The sequence below is a fragment of the Oncorhynchus mykiss genome, chromosome 29 (genome assembly GCF_057628025.1).
Source record: "Oncorhynchus mykiss isolate SJ-2025 chromosome 29, ASM5762802v1, whole genome shotgun sequence".
Classification (NCBI taxonomy): Eukaryota; Metazoa; Chordata; class Actinopteri; order Salmoniformes; family Salmonidae; genus Oncorhynchus; species Oncorhynchus mykiss.
In genome coordinates, this window is record NC_143050.1 from 39,161,687 (window position 1) to 39,180,633 (window position 18,947).

Here is an 18,947-nt window from a genome sequence, read left to right on the forward strand (position 1 = left end):
CTTTATACAGGGGGTACCGGTACAGAGTCAATGTGCGGGGGCATCGAGGTAATTGAGGTAATATGTACATGTGGGTAGAGTTATTGAAGTGACTATGCATAGATAATAACAGAGAGTAGAAGTGGGAGGGGCAATGCAAATAGTCTGTGTAGCCATTGATTAGCTGTTCAGGAGTCTTATGGCTTGGGGGTAGAAGCTGTTTAGAAACCTCTCTGCTGCCGCATGGCAAGCGGTACCAGGAGCGCCTAGACTTGGCACTCTGGTACCGCTCGCCGTGTGGCAGCAGAGAGAACAGTCTAAGAATAGGGTGTCTGGAGTCTTTGACACTTTTTAGGGCCTTCCTCTGACACCTCCTGGTATAGAGGTCCTGGATGGCAGGCAGCTTAGCCCCAGTGATGTACTGGGCCGTACGCACTACCCCTGTAGTGCCTTGCGGTCAGAGGCTGAGCAGTTGCCATACCAGGCAGTGATGCAACCCTTCAGGATGCTCTCGATGGTGCAGCTGTAAAACCTTTTCAGGATCTGAGGACCCATGACAAATCTTTTCAGTCTCCTGAGGGGGAGTAGGTTTTGTCATGCCCTCTTCACGACTGTCTTGGTGTGCTTGGACCATGTTAGTTTGTTGGTGATGTGGACACCAAGGGACTTGAAGCTCTCAACCTGCTCCAATACATTGATGATGAGAATGGGGGCATGCTCTGCCTTCCTTTTCCTGTAGTCCACAATCATCTCCTTTGTATTGATCACGTTGAGGGAGAGGTTGTTGTCCTTGCACCACATCGTCACGTCTCTGACCTCCTCCCTATAGGCTGTCTCATCGTTGTCGGTGTTCAGTCCTACCACTGTTGTGTCATCGGCAAACTTAATGATGCTGTTGGAGTCGTGCCTGGCCATGCAGTCATGAGTGAACAGGGAGTACAGGAGGGGACTGAGCACGCACCCCTGAGGGGCCCCCGTGTTGAGGATCAGAGCAGCGGATGCGTTGCTACCTACAATTACCACCTGGGGGTGGCACCTCAGGAAGTCCAGGATCTAGTTGCATAGGGAGGTGTTTAGTCCCAGGATCCTTAGCTTATTGATGAGCTTTGAGGGCACTATGGTGGGCTGAGTTGTAGTCAATGAACAGCATTCTCACAAAGGTGTTCCTTTTGTCCAGGTGGGAAAGGGCAGTGTGGAGTGCAATAGAGACTGCATCATCTGTGGATCTGTTGGTGCGGTATGCAAATTGGAGTGGGTCTAGGGTTTCAGGGATAATGGTGTTGATGTGAGCCATGACCAGCCTTTCAAAACATTTCATGGCTACAGACGTGACTGCTACGGGTCGGTAGTCATTTAGGCAGGTTACCTTGATGTTCTTGGTCACAGGATCTATGGTGGTCTGCTATTGTGGTCTGCTTGACTATGGTGGTCTGCTTCAAATATGTTGGTATTACAGACTCAGAGAGGAAGAGATTGAAAATGCCAGTGAAGACACTTGCCATTTGCCCATTTATTCTTAAAATAATTATTCAAGATTTGTCAAATTGGTTGTTGATCATTGCAAGAAAACCATTTTCAGGTCTTCCCATAGATTTTCAAAACTGTAACTCGGCCACTCAGGAACATTCACTGTCTTCTTGGTAAGGAGCTCCGGTGTAGATTTGTCCTTGTGTTTTAGGTTATTTTCCTGCTGAAAGGTTCATTCATCTCCCAGTGTCTGGTGGAAAGTAGACTGAATCAGGTTTTAGTCTAGGATTGTGCCTGTGCTTAGCTCCATTCCATGTCTTTTTTTATCCTGAAAAACGCCCCAGTCCTTAATGATTGCAAGCATACCCAATACATGATGCAGCCATCACTATACTTGAAAATATGGAGTGTGGTACTCAGTAATGTGTTGTATTGAATTTTCCCCAAACATAGCACTTTGTATTCAGGAAAAAAAGTTAATTGCTTTAGCACACTATTTGCAGTTTTAGTGCCTTGTTGCAAACAGGATGCATGTTCTGGAATGTTTTTGTTCTGTACAGGTTTCCTTCTTTTCACTGTGTCAATTAGGTTAGTATTGTGGAGTAACTTCAATGTTCAATGTTTTTTCCTATCACAGTCATTAAACTCAGTTTTTTTTAAAGTAACAATTGGCTTTATTGTGAAATCCCTGAGCGGTTTCCTTCCTCTCCAGCAACAGAGTTAGGAAGGACACCTGTACCTTTGTTGTGACACCATCCAAAGTGTAATTAATAACTTCACCATTCTCAAATGGATATTAAATGCCTGCTTCTTTTTTACCTATCTACCAATAGGTGCCCTTCTTTGCAAGGCAGTGGAAAACCTCCCTGGTCTTTGTGGTTGAACCTTTTTTTAAATTCACTGCTCGACTGAGGGACCTTACAGATAATTGCATGTGTCGGAAATATACAAAACACAAGGAAATGTGAATCAAACTAACTAAAAAAAAAAAATTGTTAGCTATGAGGTAGTTGTTCAAAATCGTGGAAAATGCTTTTATTGCACACAGAGTGAGTCCATGCAACTTATTATGTGACTTGCTATTAAGCAAATGTTTACTCCTGAACTTATTTAGGCTTGCTTTAACAAAGGGGTTGAATACTTATTGACTCAAGACATTTCAGCTTTTCTTTTAACAATTATTATTATTATTATTTTTTTTTGAATAATAATTGAACTTTGACATTATGGAGTATTATGTGTAGGCCAGTGACCCCCCCAAAAATCGACATTTCAATTTTACATACAGGCTGTAACAACAAAATGTGGGAAAAAAAATCAAGGGGGTTGAATACTTTCTGAAGGCAATGTACATCATATGGGCTCAAGCATCCTTCACTCATGCTGCCAAACATACCCTTGTAAAACTGACCATCCTACCAATCCTCGACTTTGGCGATGTCATTTACAAAATAGCCTCCAATACCCTACTCAACAAATTGGATGCAGTCTATCACAGTGCAATCCGTTTTGTCACCAAAGCCCCATATACTACCCACCATTGCGACCTGTACGCTCTCGTTGGCTGGCCCTCGCTTCATACTCGTCGCCAAACCCACTGGCTCCATGTCATCTACAAGACCCTGCTAGGTAAAGTCCCCCCTTATCTCAGCTCACTGGTCACCATTGCATCTCCCACCTGTAGCACACGCTCCAGCAGGTATATCTCTCTAGTCACCCCCAAAACCAATTATTTCTTTGGCCGCCTCTCTTTCCAGTTCTCTGCTGCCAATGACTGGAACGAACTACAAAAATCTCTGAAACTGGAATCTCCCTCACTAGCTTTAAGCACCAACTGTCAGAGCAGCTCACAGATTACTGCACCTGTACATAGCCCACCTATAATTTAGCCCAAACAACTACCTCTTTCCCAAATGTATTTAATTTATTTATTTATTTTGCTCCTTTGCACCCCATTATTTTTATTTCTACTTTGCACATTCTTCCATTGCAAAACTACCATTCCAGTGTTTTACTTGCTATATTGTATTTACCTTGCCACCATGGCCTTTTTTGCCTTTACCTCCCTTCTCACCTCATTTGCTCACATTGTATATAGACTTGTTTATACTGTATTATTGACTGTATGTTTGTTTTACTCCATGTGTAACTCTGTGTCGTTGTATCTGTCGAACTGCTTTGCTTTATCTTGGCCAGGTCGCAATTGTAAATGAGAACTTGTTCTCAACTTGCCTACCTGGTTAAATAAAGGTAAAATAAATACAAAAAATTATGTTTTTCTGTCGTGGGTAATCTGTGATAGCCTACAGTGCATTCGGAAAGTATTCTACCCCTTGACTTTTTCCACATTTTGTTACGTTACAGCTTTAATCTAAAATGTATTAAATTGATTGTTTCACCTCATAAATCTACACACAATTGCCCATAATGATGAAGCAAAAACTGTTTTTTATAAATGTTTGCACATTTATGAAGAAATGAAAAACTGAAATATCACATTTACATAAGTATTCAGACCTTTACTCAGTACTTTGTTGAAGCACCTTTGGCAGCGATTACAGCCTTGAGTCTTCTTGGGTATGACGCTACAAGCTTGGCACACCTGTATTTGGGGAGTTTTTACCATTCTTCTCTGTAGATCTTCTCAGATCCGCTCTGTCAACTTGGATGGGGAGCCTCGCTGCACAGTTATTTTCAGGTCTCTCCAGAGATGTTCGATCTGGTTCAAGTCCAGGCTCTGGCTGAGTCACTCAAGGACATTCAGAGACTTGTACTGCGTTGTCTTGGCTGTGTGCTTAGGGTCGTTGGAAGCTGAACCTTGGCCCCAGTCTGAGGTCCTGAGCGCTCTGGAGCAGGTTTTCATCAAGGATCTCTCTGTACTTTGCTCCGTTCATCTATACCTCGATCCTGACTAGTCTCCCTGTCCCTGCTGCTGAAAAACATCCCCACAGTATGATGCTGCCACCACCATGCTTCACCGTAGGGATGGCGCCAGATTTCCTCCAGAATTGAAGCTTGGCATTCAGACCAAAGAGTTCAATCAGACCAGAGACTGTTGTTTCTCAGGGTCTGAGAGTCTTTAGGTGACTTTTGGAAAATGCCAAGTGGGCTGTAATGTGCCTTTTACTGAGGAGTGGCTTCCGTCTGGCCACTCTACCATAAAGGCCTGATTGGTGGAGTGCTACAGAGATGGTGGTCCTTCTGTAAGGTTCTCCCATTTGCACAGAGAACCTCTGGAGTTCTGTCAGAGTGACCATCAGGTTCTTGGTCACCTCCCTGACGAAGGTCCTTCTCCCCCGATTGCGCAGTTTGGCCGGGTGGCCAGCTCTAGGAAGAGTATTGGTGGTTCCATTTAAGAATGATGAAGGCCACTGTGTTCTTGGTGACCTTCAATGCTGCAGAAATGTTTTGGTACCCTTCCCCATATCTGTGCATTGACACAATTATGTCTTCGAACTCTGCAGACAATTCCTTTGACCTCAGGGCTTGGTTTTTGCTCTGACATGCACGATCAACTGTGAGACCTTATATAAACAGGTGTGTGCCTTTCCAAATCCTGTCTAATCAATTTTATTTACCACAGGTAATCACGTTGTAGAAAAATCTCAAGGACGATCAGTGGAAACAGGATGCTCAATTTCGAGTCTCATAGTAAGGGTTCTGAATGCTTATGTAAGTAAGATATTTCTATTTTTTTATGTTTAATACATTTGAAAAAACAATTTTTAACGTTTTTTGCTTTGTCATAATGGGGTATTGTGTGCAGATTAACAACAACATTAAAATATTTAATCAATTGTAGAATAAGGCTGCAATGTAACAAAATGTGGAAAAAGTCAAGGGGTCTGAATACTTTCCAAATGCACTGTATATCATATAGGGTAGGGTACAGTATAGGATAGGATAACGGCACAATCATTTTGGCTTATTTGGGCGTGGCTCATAAAATTTCTGCATATTCTGTATGTCTAATCAGGCTTAGGTAGAATCAGTCTTAAATGATCATGCCTATCAAAGCTTTAATCTAATCTAATGATTGGGTGGGAAATACTGGGTTGCCCTGGAGAAAAATGATTATTCTCAGGGTGGACCATTTTGGAAAATATCTGGAAAATATCCAACCCAAGTCTGTAGCTTATTCTTTAGATGTTTGGGGCTACTGGTGAAACATGATGTGCAGGCATAATCAAGTGCACAGTCTTTAGGGTGTCTATAGCCTTCCGTCCAATTGGCGACAGATGTTCATGCTAATATTGAAAAATCTGCATAAAAACAAAATGCACATTTCAGGGTATCCTTTAGGACAATTTGGCACCGAACAACATTTTAGAAATTTACCCGACATCCATATGCATTCAGATCCAACTTGTCTGAGCCAGCGCCATCAATTAACAAGGGATATTGGCCAAATGAGCCGCATTTACGTGTCCTTAAAAACAGCCTATGACAAATTACAAAACACTATTCCTTGTGTTTCGATGTGTACCATATACACAACTTCATAGCAAGTGTTTTTATTTTGGTTTTAGGCTACTTTCCTATAACAGTGTTGTCCACCTAATGGTTCATCTGTCAGAGATTTGAGCACTAAATGCATCAGGGTATTGCATGCATATGCCTATAGGCTTAGTTGTCCACTATATGATGTTAATATTAAAATAATTAGCCTATATAAAGGAAGAGAAGCTTAGGCCTAGCCCCAGAAAGATAAAGATGGAGATAGAGAGAGAGATGGAGAGAGAGAGAGAGAGAGAGAGAGAGAGAGAGATATGCCGGCAGCATTCTACAACACCGACAAGCATTTCTTAATGTCAGATGGCTACTGCATCTGCTATACATATAGATGTACAGAAGTATGCGAATTCATACATTTTCAATCTGCATATTTTGCATAGAGAGAAGTATTATATATATGTTAGATTATAGGAGTAACTCTGGTCGGCCTGAAACATTCTTCCTCAAGTCAGTTGGAGCGGCAGTGCCTTCATAATTTTTGGCTTTGCAGTAGCTTAAGCTGAATAAAAGCCACACCAAACCTTCACAAAAGTTTCTAAACATTATTAGGATAATATAAAAAGTCATTCAAGCCCTTTATTAGGAAAATATGAGCAGGCTATTATATTGCGGCAAACACAGCATTACAGTTGGAACTTAATTTGGCCAAAGAAAATGGCTCAACAAAATGAAACAAAGCACTTTTGAACTGGTTAAAACTTTCACAAAAGTTTTGAGCCATGCAGTATTGCAGCAATTACCAACAAAGACAAGTACCTACCATACCCAAGAAATGACGGAAAAAGGTTGTCATTTACATTACAAACAGACCAACTTATACACTGCATTAAACTAAATATGGAGCACAAAATTAAAAAGACAGATTTGATTTAGCCAATGAAAAATGTCTCAACAGAATTACACAAAACAGGTTTTGCATATTTAAAGAACTGGTTTCGATTAATACATAGGATTACAATAATAACAATGATTTCCAATAATATTAATAAACAAAATACAAATGATTATTAATAAATGTAAGTTCCAAAATTTCATCCTACCTGAATAGGGAGCAACACAGTAGCCTTCTCATCTTAGTCCAATATTAAATATTACTACAATATTAAAACTTATATTAAATTCCCCCTGTTGGCTTTTCGCTATAGGCATGCTCTTTTTCTTCTAATGTTTGTTTTACTTCAATGAAAAAGGCCTCCATCTTCACAATCAGCAGTAGCCTAGGCCAAGTCTCCTCTTGCTCTCTCTCTCTCTCTCCTCAGCAGCAGGCACGCAAGGTGTGAGAGAATGGAGCTGATGCGTGAATTCTGGGTGTAGGCTATGATAGACAGCCTCTTCTGGACAATTTGACCTGCTGCAATTTCATTTATTTACTTTTTTATTTTTTAACAGCTAAGGGCTAAGGGAAACCTTGGAGCATTTTCCCAGAATACACCCCTTATCACATGCAAACACAGTTCACTTTCATAGCAGCCACATACAAACAGCTCTTTGTTAACCTTTCTAGGGCAGGCGTTCCGCTAGCGACAACATTCTGCTGAAAAGGCAGTGTGCGAAATTCAAAAATATTTTGGGGAAATATGTAACTTTCACACATTAACAAGTCCAATACAGGAAATGAAAGATACACTTCTTGTTAATCTACCCATCGTGTCCGATTTCAAAAAGGTTTACAGCAAAAGCACAACATATGATTATTTTAGGTCAGAGCCAAGTCAAAAAAATATAGCAATTTTTCCAGCCAAAGATAGGAGTCACAAAAATCAGAAATATAGACAAAATCAATCACTAATCTTTGATGATCTTCATCAGATGACACTCATAGGACATCATGTTACACAATACATGTATGTTATGTTCGAAATGTGTATATTCATATCCAAAAATCTCAGTTTACATTTGCGCATTACGTGCAGTAATGTTTTGATTCCAAAACATTCAGTGATTTTGCAGAAATACTCATAATAAACATTATTAAAAGATACAAGTGTTATTCACAGAATGAAAGATATACTTCTCCTTAATGCAACCGCTGTGTCAGATTTCAACAAAAACTTTACGGAAAAAGCATAATCTGAGTGCGGCGCTCAGAGCCAAAGAAATATCCGCCATGTTGGAGTCAACAGAAGTTAGAAACAACATTATAAATATTCACTTACCTTTGATGATCTTCATCAGAATGCACTTCCAGGAATCACAGTTCGACAATAAATGAATGATTTGTTCCATAAAGTCCATAATTTATGTCCAAATAGCCACTTGTTGTTAGCGTGTTCAGCCCAGTAATCCAACTTCCTGAGGAGCGAGCACTACGCCCAGACAAAAACTTGAAATGTTACGGTACAGGTTGTAGAAACATGTCAAACGATGTATGGAATCAATCTTTAGGATGTTTTTAATATAAATCATCAATAAGGTTCCAACCGGAGAATTCCATTGTCTGTAGAAAAGCACTGGAACGAGAGCTAACTCTGTCTGGACCGCGCATCACGAGCCTGAGACACTCTGCCAGACCCATGACTCATTCAGCTCCCATTCCCCCCTCCTTTATAGCAGAAGCCTGAAACAAGTTTCTAAAGACGGTTGACATCTAGTGGAAGCCTTAAGAAGTGCATGTTGACCCCATAGATACTGTGTATTTGGTAGGCCAAGCTTTGAAAAACTACAAACCTCAGATTTCCCACTTCCTGGTTGGATTTTTCTCAGGTTTTCGCCTGCCACATGAATTCTGTTATACTCACAGACATCATTCAAACGGTTTTAGAAACTTCAGAGTGTTTTCCTTCCAATACTAATAATAATATGCATATATTAGCTTCTGGGACAGAGTAGGAGGCAGTTCACTCTGGGCACGCTATTCATCCAAAAGTGAAAATGCTGCCCCCTATCACAAACAGGTTTTATTATAATTCCTTCTTGGATCTATTTAGGTGCTCTCCCCCTCTCATCTTTTCCCTTCGCCTGTGGACTTCAGTTCACAACTATGAACGTATGTGACCAGGCAAAAAAAACTTTCCAAGCCAAACCTTCATATCATGACCGCTAACAGCACACAGCCTACATCGTTGTCACGTCATAGTCAACATACTGTAGCTAAGGCATTAGTAAACCCGCTACAATCATGCAGTACAGTGTACAGTCAGCAACAAGCAGTTTAGCAGTTACACACACGGGCCTCGGTGGCAATAAATGAATAAAACCAAATGCTTATCTTGACTTGAAATAGTTCCAGTGTTGGATAGCCATAGCCAGCTTGCTAATATAGCATCCTTCTCTGTTTGAGTAGGCTAAACTAGCTAGCCAAATTCAATGTTAGCTATGTAATATAGCCAGCTCTCTCTTTCTCTCTCTCTTGCTTCTTCTTAATTCTGTAAGAAATGTATTTGTTCAACACTGTTGAACTATTCTCTAGTCAACCTTTCACCACATTTTATGGCGGCAGGGTAGCCTAGTGGTTAGAGCATTGGGCTAGTAACCGGAAGGTTGCAAGTTCAAATCCCCGAGCTGACAAGGTACAAATCTGTCATTCTGCCCCTGAACAGGCAGTTAACCCACTGTTCCTAGGCCGTCATTGAAAATAAGAATTTGTTCTTTACTGACTTGCCTAGTTAAATAAAGGTAAAAAAAAATGTAGTGCTAGCTAACTAGAATGTTGTATTCACTTGAAAACAATCATGTAAATATGCATTACATTGTGGTGTTGTAGGCTAATCTAGGTATTATAATTGTATTGTCCCCAAACAAGATCAACAGGGGAGATTTTTTGAGCTGTGTGTCTCATGTCTTCACTGTTCTTTCATGTATAACGATGCACCTGGCCTTTCAACTGCCTTTCAACTATTCCTATTTATTCTTGTCGATTCATATTAAAAACTGATGCAGCTTGTAATGTTTTTATGTGTGGTATTATTCCTCGTTAGTCTGTTGCAGATCTGGACAAACGATCCACCTACCACTATTGTCACTATGAATGGTGGATAGAGGGCAGGATGGACCGTTAGACTGGTAGACTACACTGACCTGTGGTATATAGTAAAATATAGCACACGGAAAAGCGTAGTGCATAAGGGAAGTATTAAAACACCTTGATATAGGGGAGGCGCATGGAAGCACATTTGGCTAGGATGAAAGAATTTATATAGTAACATCTGCAAAAGAGAGAATGTAAACCAGGGGGGAAAAACGCACTTCCCTCCCCTGTGCCCAATAAAAAAAACACACAACCCTCCCCAAAGCAAGAAAATAAGTTTAACAGCCCTCCCCTATTTTGGACCACCCCCAGTAAAATTGCTATCTTTCCCTAACGCCTAACTCTAACCTTAAATTAAGACAAAAAGGATAATTTTTGTTTTCATTAAATCCTCTTGAATGTAACAAAATGTAATTGAAAATGTAATCTACGTAATCCCCAAAAGTAATTATTTATCATGAGAGGGCCTTAAACAATAACTAGTAATGCTGCATACTGGTTCAAAACTCACCTTTCTGGAAAATAAAATTGTTGCTGAGGTGTAGTCACTTTTGAGGACTCAAACTCAGGTACACAGTACAAAGATGATACAAATAGGAAAATAGGAAATATTTATGATGTATTTCCTATTCAACAAAACTGTATGAATAAGGCTTCAATTGACTTGCATTTTTTGAAATATAGTATAATCAATGTATAAAACGACTGACTATAAGATTTCACCTTCCTTATGACTGTAAAATACATATTTGTATATTTAGTGTTGGAGAAAATGGGCATATTTTCTAAAAGTCTCTCTGGATCAAAATGTCTGTCTGCCTCCATCGCTGTAAACGTCTGACAGAGCTATAGCTCGTCATTCTGAACTCTTTAGGAACTCACATTTCGTCTCATATTAATAATATTAATCTATGACAAACAGAAAGTGATTGAAAATCTATGAATTATTTTCGATTACTGGCTTTAAATCGATCTCTGAATGTGCTACAAGGACGAAACCACTCTCTCCTGCTGCATTATGATGTAAGGATTCCAGGCATTGTTAGTGGCTGTGAAGTAGGTTTCAGCCAGGAATTGATGGACAGTTGGAAGAGCGAATGAAATGGTAGGAGCGACATTCCAGCTTCAAGTGGTGTCAGATTTCACATCCTGCTTCATAAATTTCACTCTTGTGTCTGAGAATCAGGGCTACTGCTCAATGCAAGCCATTTTGATATATGGTGTCCACAGATCAATTTATAAGCAAAAATGTCTGTCAGAACCAGTACCAGAACCACACAGCTCCCTAAACAGGGGACTTTACGTCAAAGTGGTTGATTTTACAATATAGCCAATTTTGACTTTGCAGCTGGCCAATCTAGCAGGAATCATTCAGTTCTGCCTCCAGGGCTAGATTCATGACAATAAATATCAACCTGCTGGTAAGAAAGGAGAGCGATAAGAGGAGAGAAGAACAGAGAGCAAGGGAGACAAGGGTGGTAGAGAGAGAAAATTAGCTATTTGAGATAGGAAATGGGGAAATAAAGAGAAAAGTGAGAAGGGGGCAGAGAATAGACGGAATAAGAAGAGGAGGGGTCGAGAAAGAGAGAAAAGAGGTAGGAGGGAGATAGCTGAGAAAGGAGTAAAAAAGTGAGTGAGTGATAGTTAGAATGGGAGAGATAATGAGAGAGAGAGAGCAAAATAGAGAGAAAGGAAAGAGAGGGAGAAAAGGCTGAGTGCGAGAGATAATTGGAACGTGAGGGAGCGAGAACGAGAGGCAGAGAAGCGAGTGATGCAGAGGGGTGGGATGGAATTCTTTCAAAAGTGGATGCCAAGACAAATGTGCAGCTGTCAGGTACTTTTGTTAAAAACATGTTGGAGCTGCAAGACAGAGCTTCTATCCAGACAAGTACTTGTTTTAACACCACTGACAACACGCAGCAGAGAGAAATGATAATAGTAGAGGAAAAAGAGAGAAAATGAGAGTGCAGATAAAATGGTAAGTAGGAAGACAGAGAAACAGTGAGATATTGGTAGAGGGGGAATCAGGCAAAGAACTCTACCAACAGTAAAACAGGAGAGGGAACTGGAAGCATTAGGGGAAAAAAAGAGAAGGAGCAAAGAAAAGAAAGAAAGTTAATTAATATAACTTTTTCAGTTCACCATGATTCCCCCACCCTCCCTGTGGACCGCTGAGCCTGTGAGCATTATGTCAGCAGCGAGCGAGCGAGAGAGCGAGAGAGAGAGAGCGAGAGAGAATATGTTTCTGCTATTACCCGATAGGCTCTGGAGGAACTATAGGAGAACCTTATCTGTGCCTGCGTGGGGAGGGATGGAGGGAGGGGAAAGAGTGAGAGAAAGAGGTGGAGTAATAGACCGACAGGGCGGTCTCTTCCAACCACTCTCTCTCACCGCCTCCTTCCTATAGGATAGATATGCACACCCCTTCTCTCATGCACACTCCCCAATTTACATAAACTGTACAATGCGGGGACGAGGTCAGGATGGAGAATGGGAGACATGAGCAATATTTCTATCGGAGTTCTATTTCCTATTTCTGTGACTGAAGAAGGTGAGAGTACCACTAGTTACCCTGCTGACTCACATTGCTTCCCGAGTTTCATGAGCACTGAAACATGTGAGTGATGTTACCATGGGAACATAGTGTCCATAGAGCTTGCCTGCTGTAGTTGTGAAGTTGTGGAGTTGTGGTTCAACATGAATGGAATGTGAGAGCCCTGGGCTAGCTGGGACTTTTGTGGCCCCAATTTGTGATGGAATGGGGCCAGTAGAGCACACAGCATTCAATTCTACGATGAATCTGATCATTTTAGCACTACTTGTGAAGCCCACGGATACTATGAGTTTCTAGAGTAGTCCAGGGCTGGTCGGAGGCTAAGGCTTACAAGACAATGGGTCACAATGCTAGCTCTGGCACTCCCGTTACGGCTTCTTGTCTCTAGCCTGGTTAAACTTAAATGAATGGGTGCGGTGTTCAGTCTGGTTTCACCATAATACCTTATCCCTGCCACATGCTGTAAAACACTGGTGCAAGAAATAGCCTGTTGACTTTATAGCAACTGTCCTCTCCAATGTATAGTGATGCCATATAGTGCAGTTACAGTAACATTGACGTGTACCATGCTTCCACATGTAGTTGGGATCTTCTCAGATTCAATTATAAAGTCGTTAAACATGTTGCTTCCGGATTGAGGACAGGGACCTGATTTTACCAGCCCCGCCCGCCTGCTGCGTGTGGCATGCTGTCTGGTTGCTGTCGCCATGGTCGCTGTGTGACATGGTGAGTTCCAGACAACTGGGAACTCTGAAAAATATGAGGTCATATCATGACCCAAGTGATGTTCAGGTCGGAAAGTCTGAGCTCTAGAGGCCGAGTTCAAGAGTTGGAATTCCAGGTTGGATGACCGTCCAAAACTATTTTGTCCAGTTGGAGTTAGTTCACAGTTGTCTTGAACGCACTGAATTTGGAAGTGAGATTTCGGAGTTCACCGTTTTTTTGAACGCAGTATTAGTCCCGTGTGCCTGATGTGTTTGGGTCACCGTGTTCTGGTTGTTATGGTTATAGAGCGGAGCTCAGGGGCTCATGAAGGTGACGCCTATGATGTCATCAGATGAGGTATTCAGGTCTCCAGGTTTATGGTTTTCCTCAGGATAATGATTGACATCAGGACAGATCCAATAGGGAATCCTAGACTCATTGTTATAGTTTTAACTAATGTATTATTGTTACTTAATTTCACAAAAGAAAATTACAGCAAGATTGGCTCTCCAAGTGTCCCTTGTTTCTGTAACCTGCTGCCCAGATAGACAATTACATCAGAAGAGATGGCTTCTGCTTTAGCTGCTGTTGTGAAATGATAATCTCCTGTCTATCCTCCCTGGTGGGATCGAGGGTGGCTCATGGCTGGAGATAGGGTCTCTGAATATACGGGACACATAATGTGTGTGAACATCCCAGAGAGAAAGCGAGAGCGAGCAGAAACAGTTAGCTACATCCACACACAGCTGCCCTCTCGAAAATGCTTTGTAAATAATTGGACAGAACACACGTTGTGTTATTTTTGACCCAGCCAGTTGGGTCGTTTCGTCTCTAATCGTTTCACTACCAGCAGGTTTCGGGAGGACCACAGTGCATCCTTCAGACACGTGAGGGTAGCCAGAGCTTGGTGAAGGCCTTAGGTGGAATAGGCCTTCGGCCCACCTCATACAGCACGAGCTGGGGCGTTAGGTCCTCCCCTGCTGGCAGACACGGGGAGATCAGGGGGCCTTTGAACTCCCAGAGCAAGTGCCCCACCGACTCATCTTGGCCGTAGCCTGGTCGGGGGCACGTGGGTGTCCTCGCCATGCCCTGGGTGTGCATAACGGCCATGACCGGGAGGTCACTTGCCTGTAGCAAGCCCGCAAACTGGACACACTGGACATAGTGTGTGGGGAGCAGGAAAGAGACTGAGATCAGCCTCAAGGTCCTGAGGTAAGAACCCAGCCAGAACCGTGCGAGGTCCTGGGTCTTGTTGTTGACCGGGAAGGTGGCAAGTGTGAGATGTAACACTGTGTAGCGGCTTCCCAGGACCCCCCCCTTGGAACTGGGTCTCTTGACTACCTCTTTCTTCAGCCTCTCCTACTTGCTTCCCCACAGGAAGTGAAACTGCATCCGTTGAAGAGCTAAAAGAGTTGTTCGTGGGGGGATAATTGATTAATGATTAATTAATGATTGAAACCTTGCCTTCAAAAGTCAGCTGTCGAAATCCACCAAAACCCAGTCTCTGTCGTACAGTCCCCAGGATCCCCTCCAGTTGTCGCTTCCTCCTCCCTCCCGGTCGCACTTTACCCCCAGTCCCCTAATGTCAGTCATTTTAACTGTCAGTGGTAGTCTGGTCAAGTCTGGGTCTGCCCATGGTCCGAAGTGGGCTTCTGTCTTGTCTCTGTTCAGTCTCGCCCCAGAGGCTCGTCCGTACCAGTCAGTCCTGTCCAGGGTCCTGTAGACAGATAACAGGTTGGTGCATTAAATGTTGACGTCGTCCATGTAAAAATTGCACTTGGCCGTCATCCCCCCCACTTCCCGGGATACCCACCCCACTGATCCGTTGGTCCCTTCGCAAGACCTGTGCCAGTTCTCAATCTTATTTATATATTAATATGTGAAAAAGGGAAATTAAAACAAGAATTAACCCATGTTTGGGTAATCCAAAGGCATGGCCTATTGGTGGCATGGCTTTAAGATAGTACTTTTTGACCACCCGTGAGAGTAAAAGTCATTCATGTAGCCCAAACGGTTCAATTCTCTGAACAGGAATTTAACAGAAACCCCTCTTCAATAATAAACTAGGTAAGTATCCATATACATTTATTTTTGCTTAACCTCAACATTTTGATAGTGAAACACATTATAGCTGTAAGTTTTGACCAGTATGTACATGATTAGAATGTGTATTATACCTGGCACCGTAAAAGAAGATGTTGCCCACACTAACCAACTGTTGGCTGTATGACCATAAAGTCTAATATGTTTCTTCTCTCTTTCACAGACGATCGTCAATCGAAAGGACATTGCTACCTACACGAACAAATGTACTTCTCAGAAATCATTAACTGTTTCCAATGTCTGGTTATTCATTATAAAGCCTGGCTTTAGTTTAGGTGACAGAGATTACAGGACGATCATCACAGTATGTGTGTCCTCCCTCTCCTCCTCCATTCTTGCTGTTTTGGGCTGATTTTCCCAAAAACATCGTAGCACTAAGATCATCCTTAGTTCATTTTACTTTCAATGAAATGAAGATTATCTTTAGTGCTACGATGCTTTTGGGAAACACAGTCTGTCAAGGACAAAGAATCACATCTGTCTATCTCTTAGAGCACAGAGCTATTTAGCATGGGCGGCCAGCGCCACAGAGAAAGAGGTCGGAGTTGGGGTCAATTCCACTTAAATTCCAGTGAGATTCCACTTTCCAGTGAGTTTCTCCATAGGGAGTGGAAGTTGATTCCAGCATTGCCTGGAAATGTAGATGGAATTAACTGCAGCTGAGTCAGTGTATCTATGCAAGGGGATGGCTTGCACTACTGTGCAGTGGTTTGTTGTAGGCTACGCCTAAATGCAGAATCTCCTTTAACACGACTGTTCTATAAGGTGTTGCAGACCAGTGGTTTCCAAACTTTGTCACTCGGGCCCCCCTTCCAGCATTGGGAACACGCAACGTGCACGTGAGCGTCTGTGCACCACGTCTATAGGCACAAGCACTGTTCTGACACAAACTGTTCACACCCCCCTTGTTGGTGTAGAAAATTGTGCAGGTTTAAAGCTTATTGGGGTGCAGAGTAGATTTTGAAGTGTTAAAGCTTTTTAAAACTGTAGGGGGGGGACTGATGTTGCAAGCACACAGTGGTCTCTACTTCAGTAACTTGGGGGGTGATTTTGAATACTGAACGTTATGTTCCTCCATCAGAAGGACTTTACATTTATTTGAGTTTTTCAGTCTAATAACAGGGACTATAACGGGAAAGAAACCAACTCTATTTTGTCTGCCTAGTTTACTTTCCCTTTTCTGTGCCTCCAAAAAACAGAGAGGGAACTGCAGCGAGGGGTTTCATCAGAATTCCTATTGGAGAGTGAGAGAGAGCGAGAGAGAGAGAGCGAGAGAGAGAGAGAGCCTGGGACTCTTTATTATTAGTCCTCTCTCTCTGTTACATGACGTCATATCTTGGTTGATATTACACACTTAAAACAAATGGTTCCATACAGTGCCAAATAAGAAGACACTCTCATACGGTTCTAAATGGAACCTTTATGGTGATTTGAAGAACCATTTCCTACGGTTCCATAAATAACTATTAAAAAAAGGTTCTATATAGCAAATGGTTCAGCTATGGTTGCAAACATTTTTGGGGCAATACAGAACCTTTTTAATAGTTATTTATATAACCTTTATGGAGAATAGTCCTATAAAGAACCTTTCTCAAGCTCACAAGTTGTAGAAATAACCTCTTTAAGAATAATACAGGGTTATTTTGGGAGGGGGTTAACCATAGTATATTGTTAAACACTGTTTTATTATTGTGTTCATGGACAAGTTGAATCAGGCGAGTCAGCTCTGAAACAGAAACAAACAGTGAACTACTGATGTAGATACCAATTATCAATTAAAACAAGAACCCATTTGAGTCTATCACAAAACACTATTGTTAGCCATAGTCATAATATTCACAAAATAGCATAACACAACACATTGGGTAAACTGGAATGACACTCTAACTCATGTTTGCACAAAAAGAGCTGTGTTCAAACCACGCCCCAAAATATTCTAATTTACCGCCAACTCTTAATTTTTGTTATCACTAAACAGCATAAAAAACTTTTGTGAACTGTGAAGACCCAATGAAGGGCTCAAAGGACCGTTCTTTGAGTCATTATGATTCCACATAGAACCATCACCCTTCCCAAAGTACCCTAGAGTGTACTCATCCTCCTATACCAGGGGTGGGCAAACCTTTTGGCTCGAGGGCCACATCGGGATTTTGAAATTCAACAGAGGGCTGTATTTTTTGGGGGGACCAATTGTTTGTTAAAATCAATGCACAGGGGCCTTCCGAGTGGCACAGCAGTCTAAGGCACTGCATCGCAGTACTTGAGGTGTCACTACAGACCTGTGTTCAATCCCAGGATGTGTCACAGCTGGCCATGACTGGGAGACCAATGAGGCAGAGCACAATTGGCCCAGTGTTTTCTGGGTTAGGAGAGGGTTTGGCAGGCCGAGATTTCCTTGTCCCATCGCGCTCTAGCGACTCCTGTGGTGGGCCGGGTGCAGTGCACGCTGCACCCGGCCTCAAGTACTGCGAGAGACATTTCCTTAAATCATTTTTTATTGTTTTAAACACTTTATGTGTACCTACGGTTCAGTAGATCAAGGAAAAACTATGTCATCCACATTAATACGTGGAAATGTATTTGTGTTTAACCATTGGCATGTTCTCTGCACCCACAACTCACAGTCAGAATGTTGAATGGGATCTCAATGCCTTAACAGGAACCTTTTTTTATAATAAAAAAGTTCATGTTCATATTCAATCAATAATATGCTTTAGTATATGATGTCAGATTTATCCAGAATTATATGAGTGTTCAGTTAATCTTAGGTGTTCTGTAATAGAAGTGGTTCAGTGAACCATTATCTCAGAGGGCTGGCACTCAGGAGACCTGGGTTCGAGTCCAATCATTAGCCCAATCTCCAGGGAGCCATTGCTCTTCATGAGTGTGAATCATGGCTGTAGTACAGGTCATCATTAGCAATGCCATCTGCTGTCCAGAGGATATGAATAGGTTACACCAGCTCTCCATATCACCACAGGACTCTGCTGTGACCTCAGAAAGTTAGCTAGATGACAACTAAAATGAAGTTTCAGCTTGTGCACTCTTACTTTCTTGGCCACCATGTTGAAAAAGCAGTGCATGTTAGCTTGACACTCACTGCCCTCCTCATCAAGTACATCAGCCTGGCCACATTAAACAGACATTATTTACTTTTTTTTGTACCTCCATTAAGTATGATATGTTATGTTATGTTAGAAAATAATGTTTGATTACTGAGAAGTTTTATTTTTTACTACCAAATCAAAATGTTTTAATATAAATGGCATGTTAAATAAGGGTCAATAAACTAATCCCAAACAGCGAATCACTTCCTCATCCTCAATGTGCAGTATGTGGTCCCTGAAAAAACATGAACAAAGGCTGCAAAAACATCGAAATGTGTTCTTTTAGAAACGGCAAAGCTCTCAGTATAGTGGTGCAGGTCTTTAGATGTTGTACACATGATATTGTGTCTTTCCAAACTTTAACCCATATAGGGGTTCTTTGGCTTGTAACCATAGCGGAACGCTTTTTGGTGCTATATAAAACCCTTTTTTTAAATGTTCAATAAAGAAACATGCTCATAAGGTTCTAAATGGGACCTGTAGGGTGCTGTAAAGAACCCTTTCACAAGGTTCTACAAATAATAATTTAAAAAGGTTCAGTTTAGAGTGC

At 41.8% G+C, this 18,947-nt stretch overlaps 1 protein-coding gene and 1 long non-coding RNA gene across 2 annotated transcripts in view; one reads left to right on the forward strand and one right to left on the reverse strand.

The window, feature by feature from the left end:
* The window catches only part of LOC149970442 (uncharacterized), a 126,527-nt gene that overhangs the window by 64,930 nt on the left and 42,650 nt on the right, over positions 1-18,947 (reverse strand). The gene's annotated exons all lie outside the window — the stretch shown is intronic.
* On the forward strand, positions 10,926-15,513 carry LOC149970444 (uncharacterized). The gene is made up of 2 exons (XR_016493458.1): positions 10,926-15,254; positions 15,454-15,513. It is a non-coding gene; the product is annotated as an uncharacterized LOC149970444 (long non-coding RNA).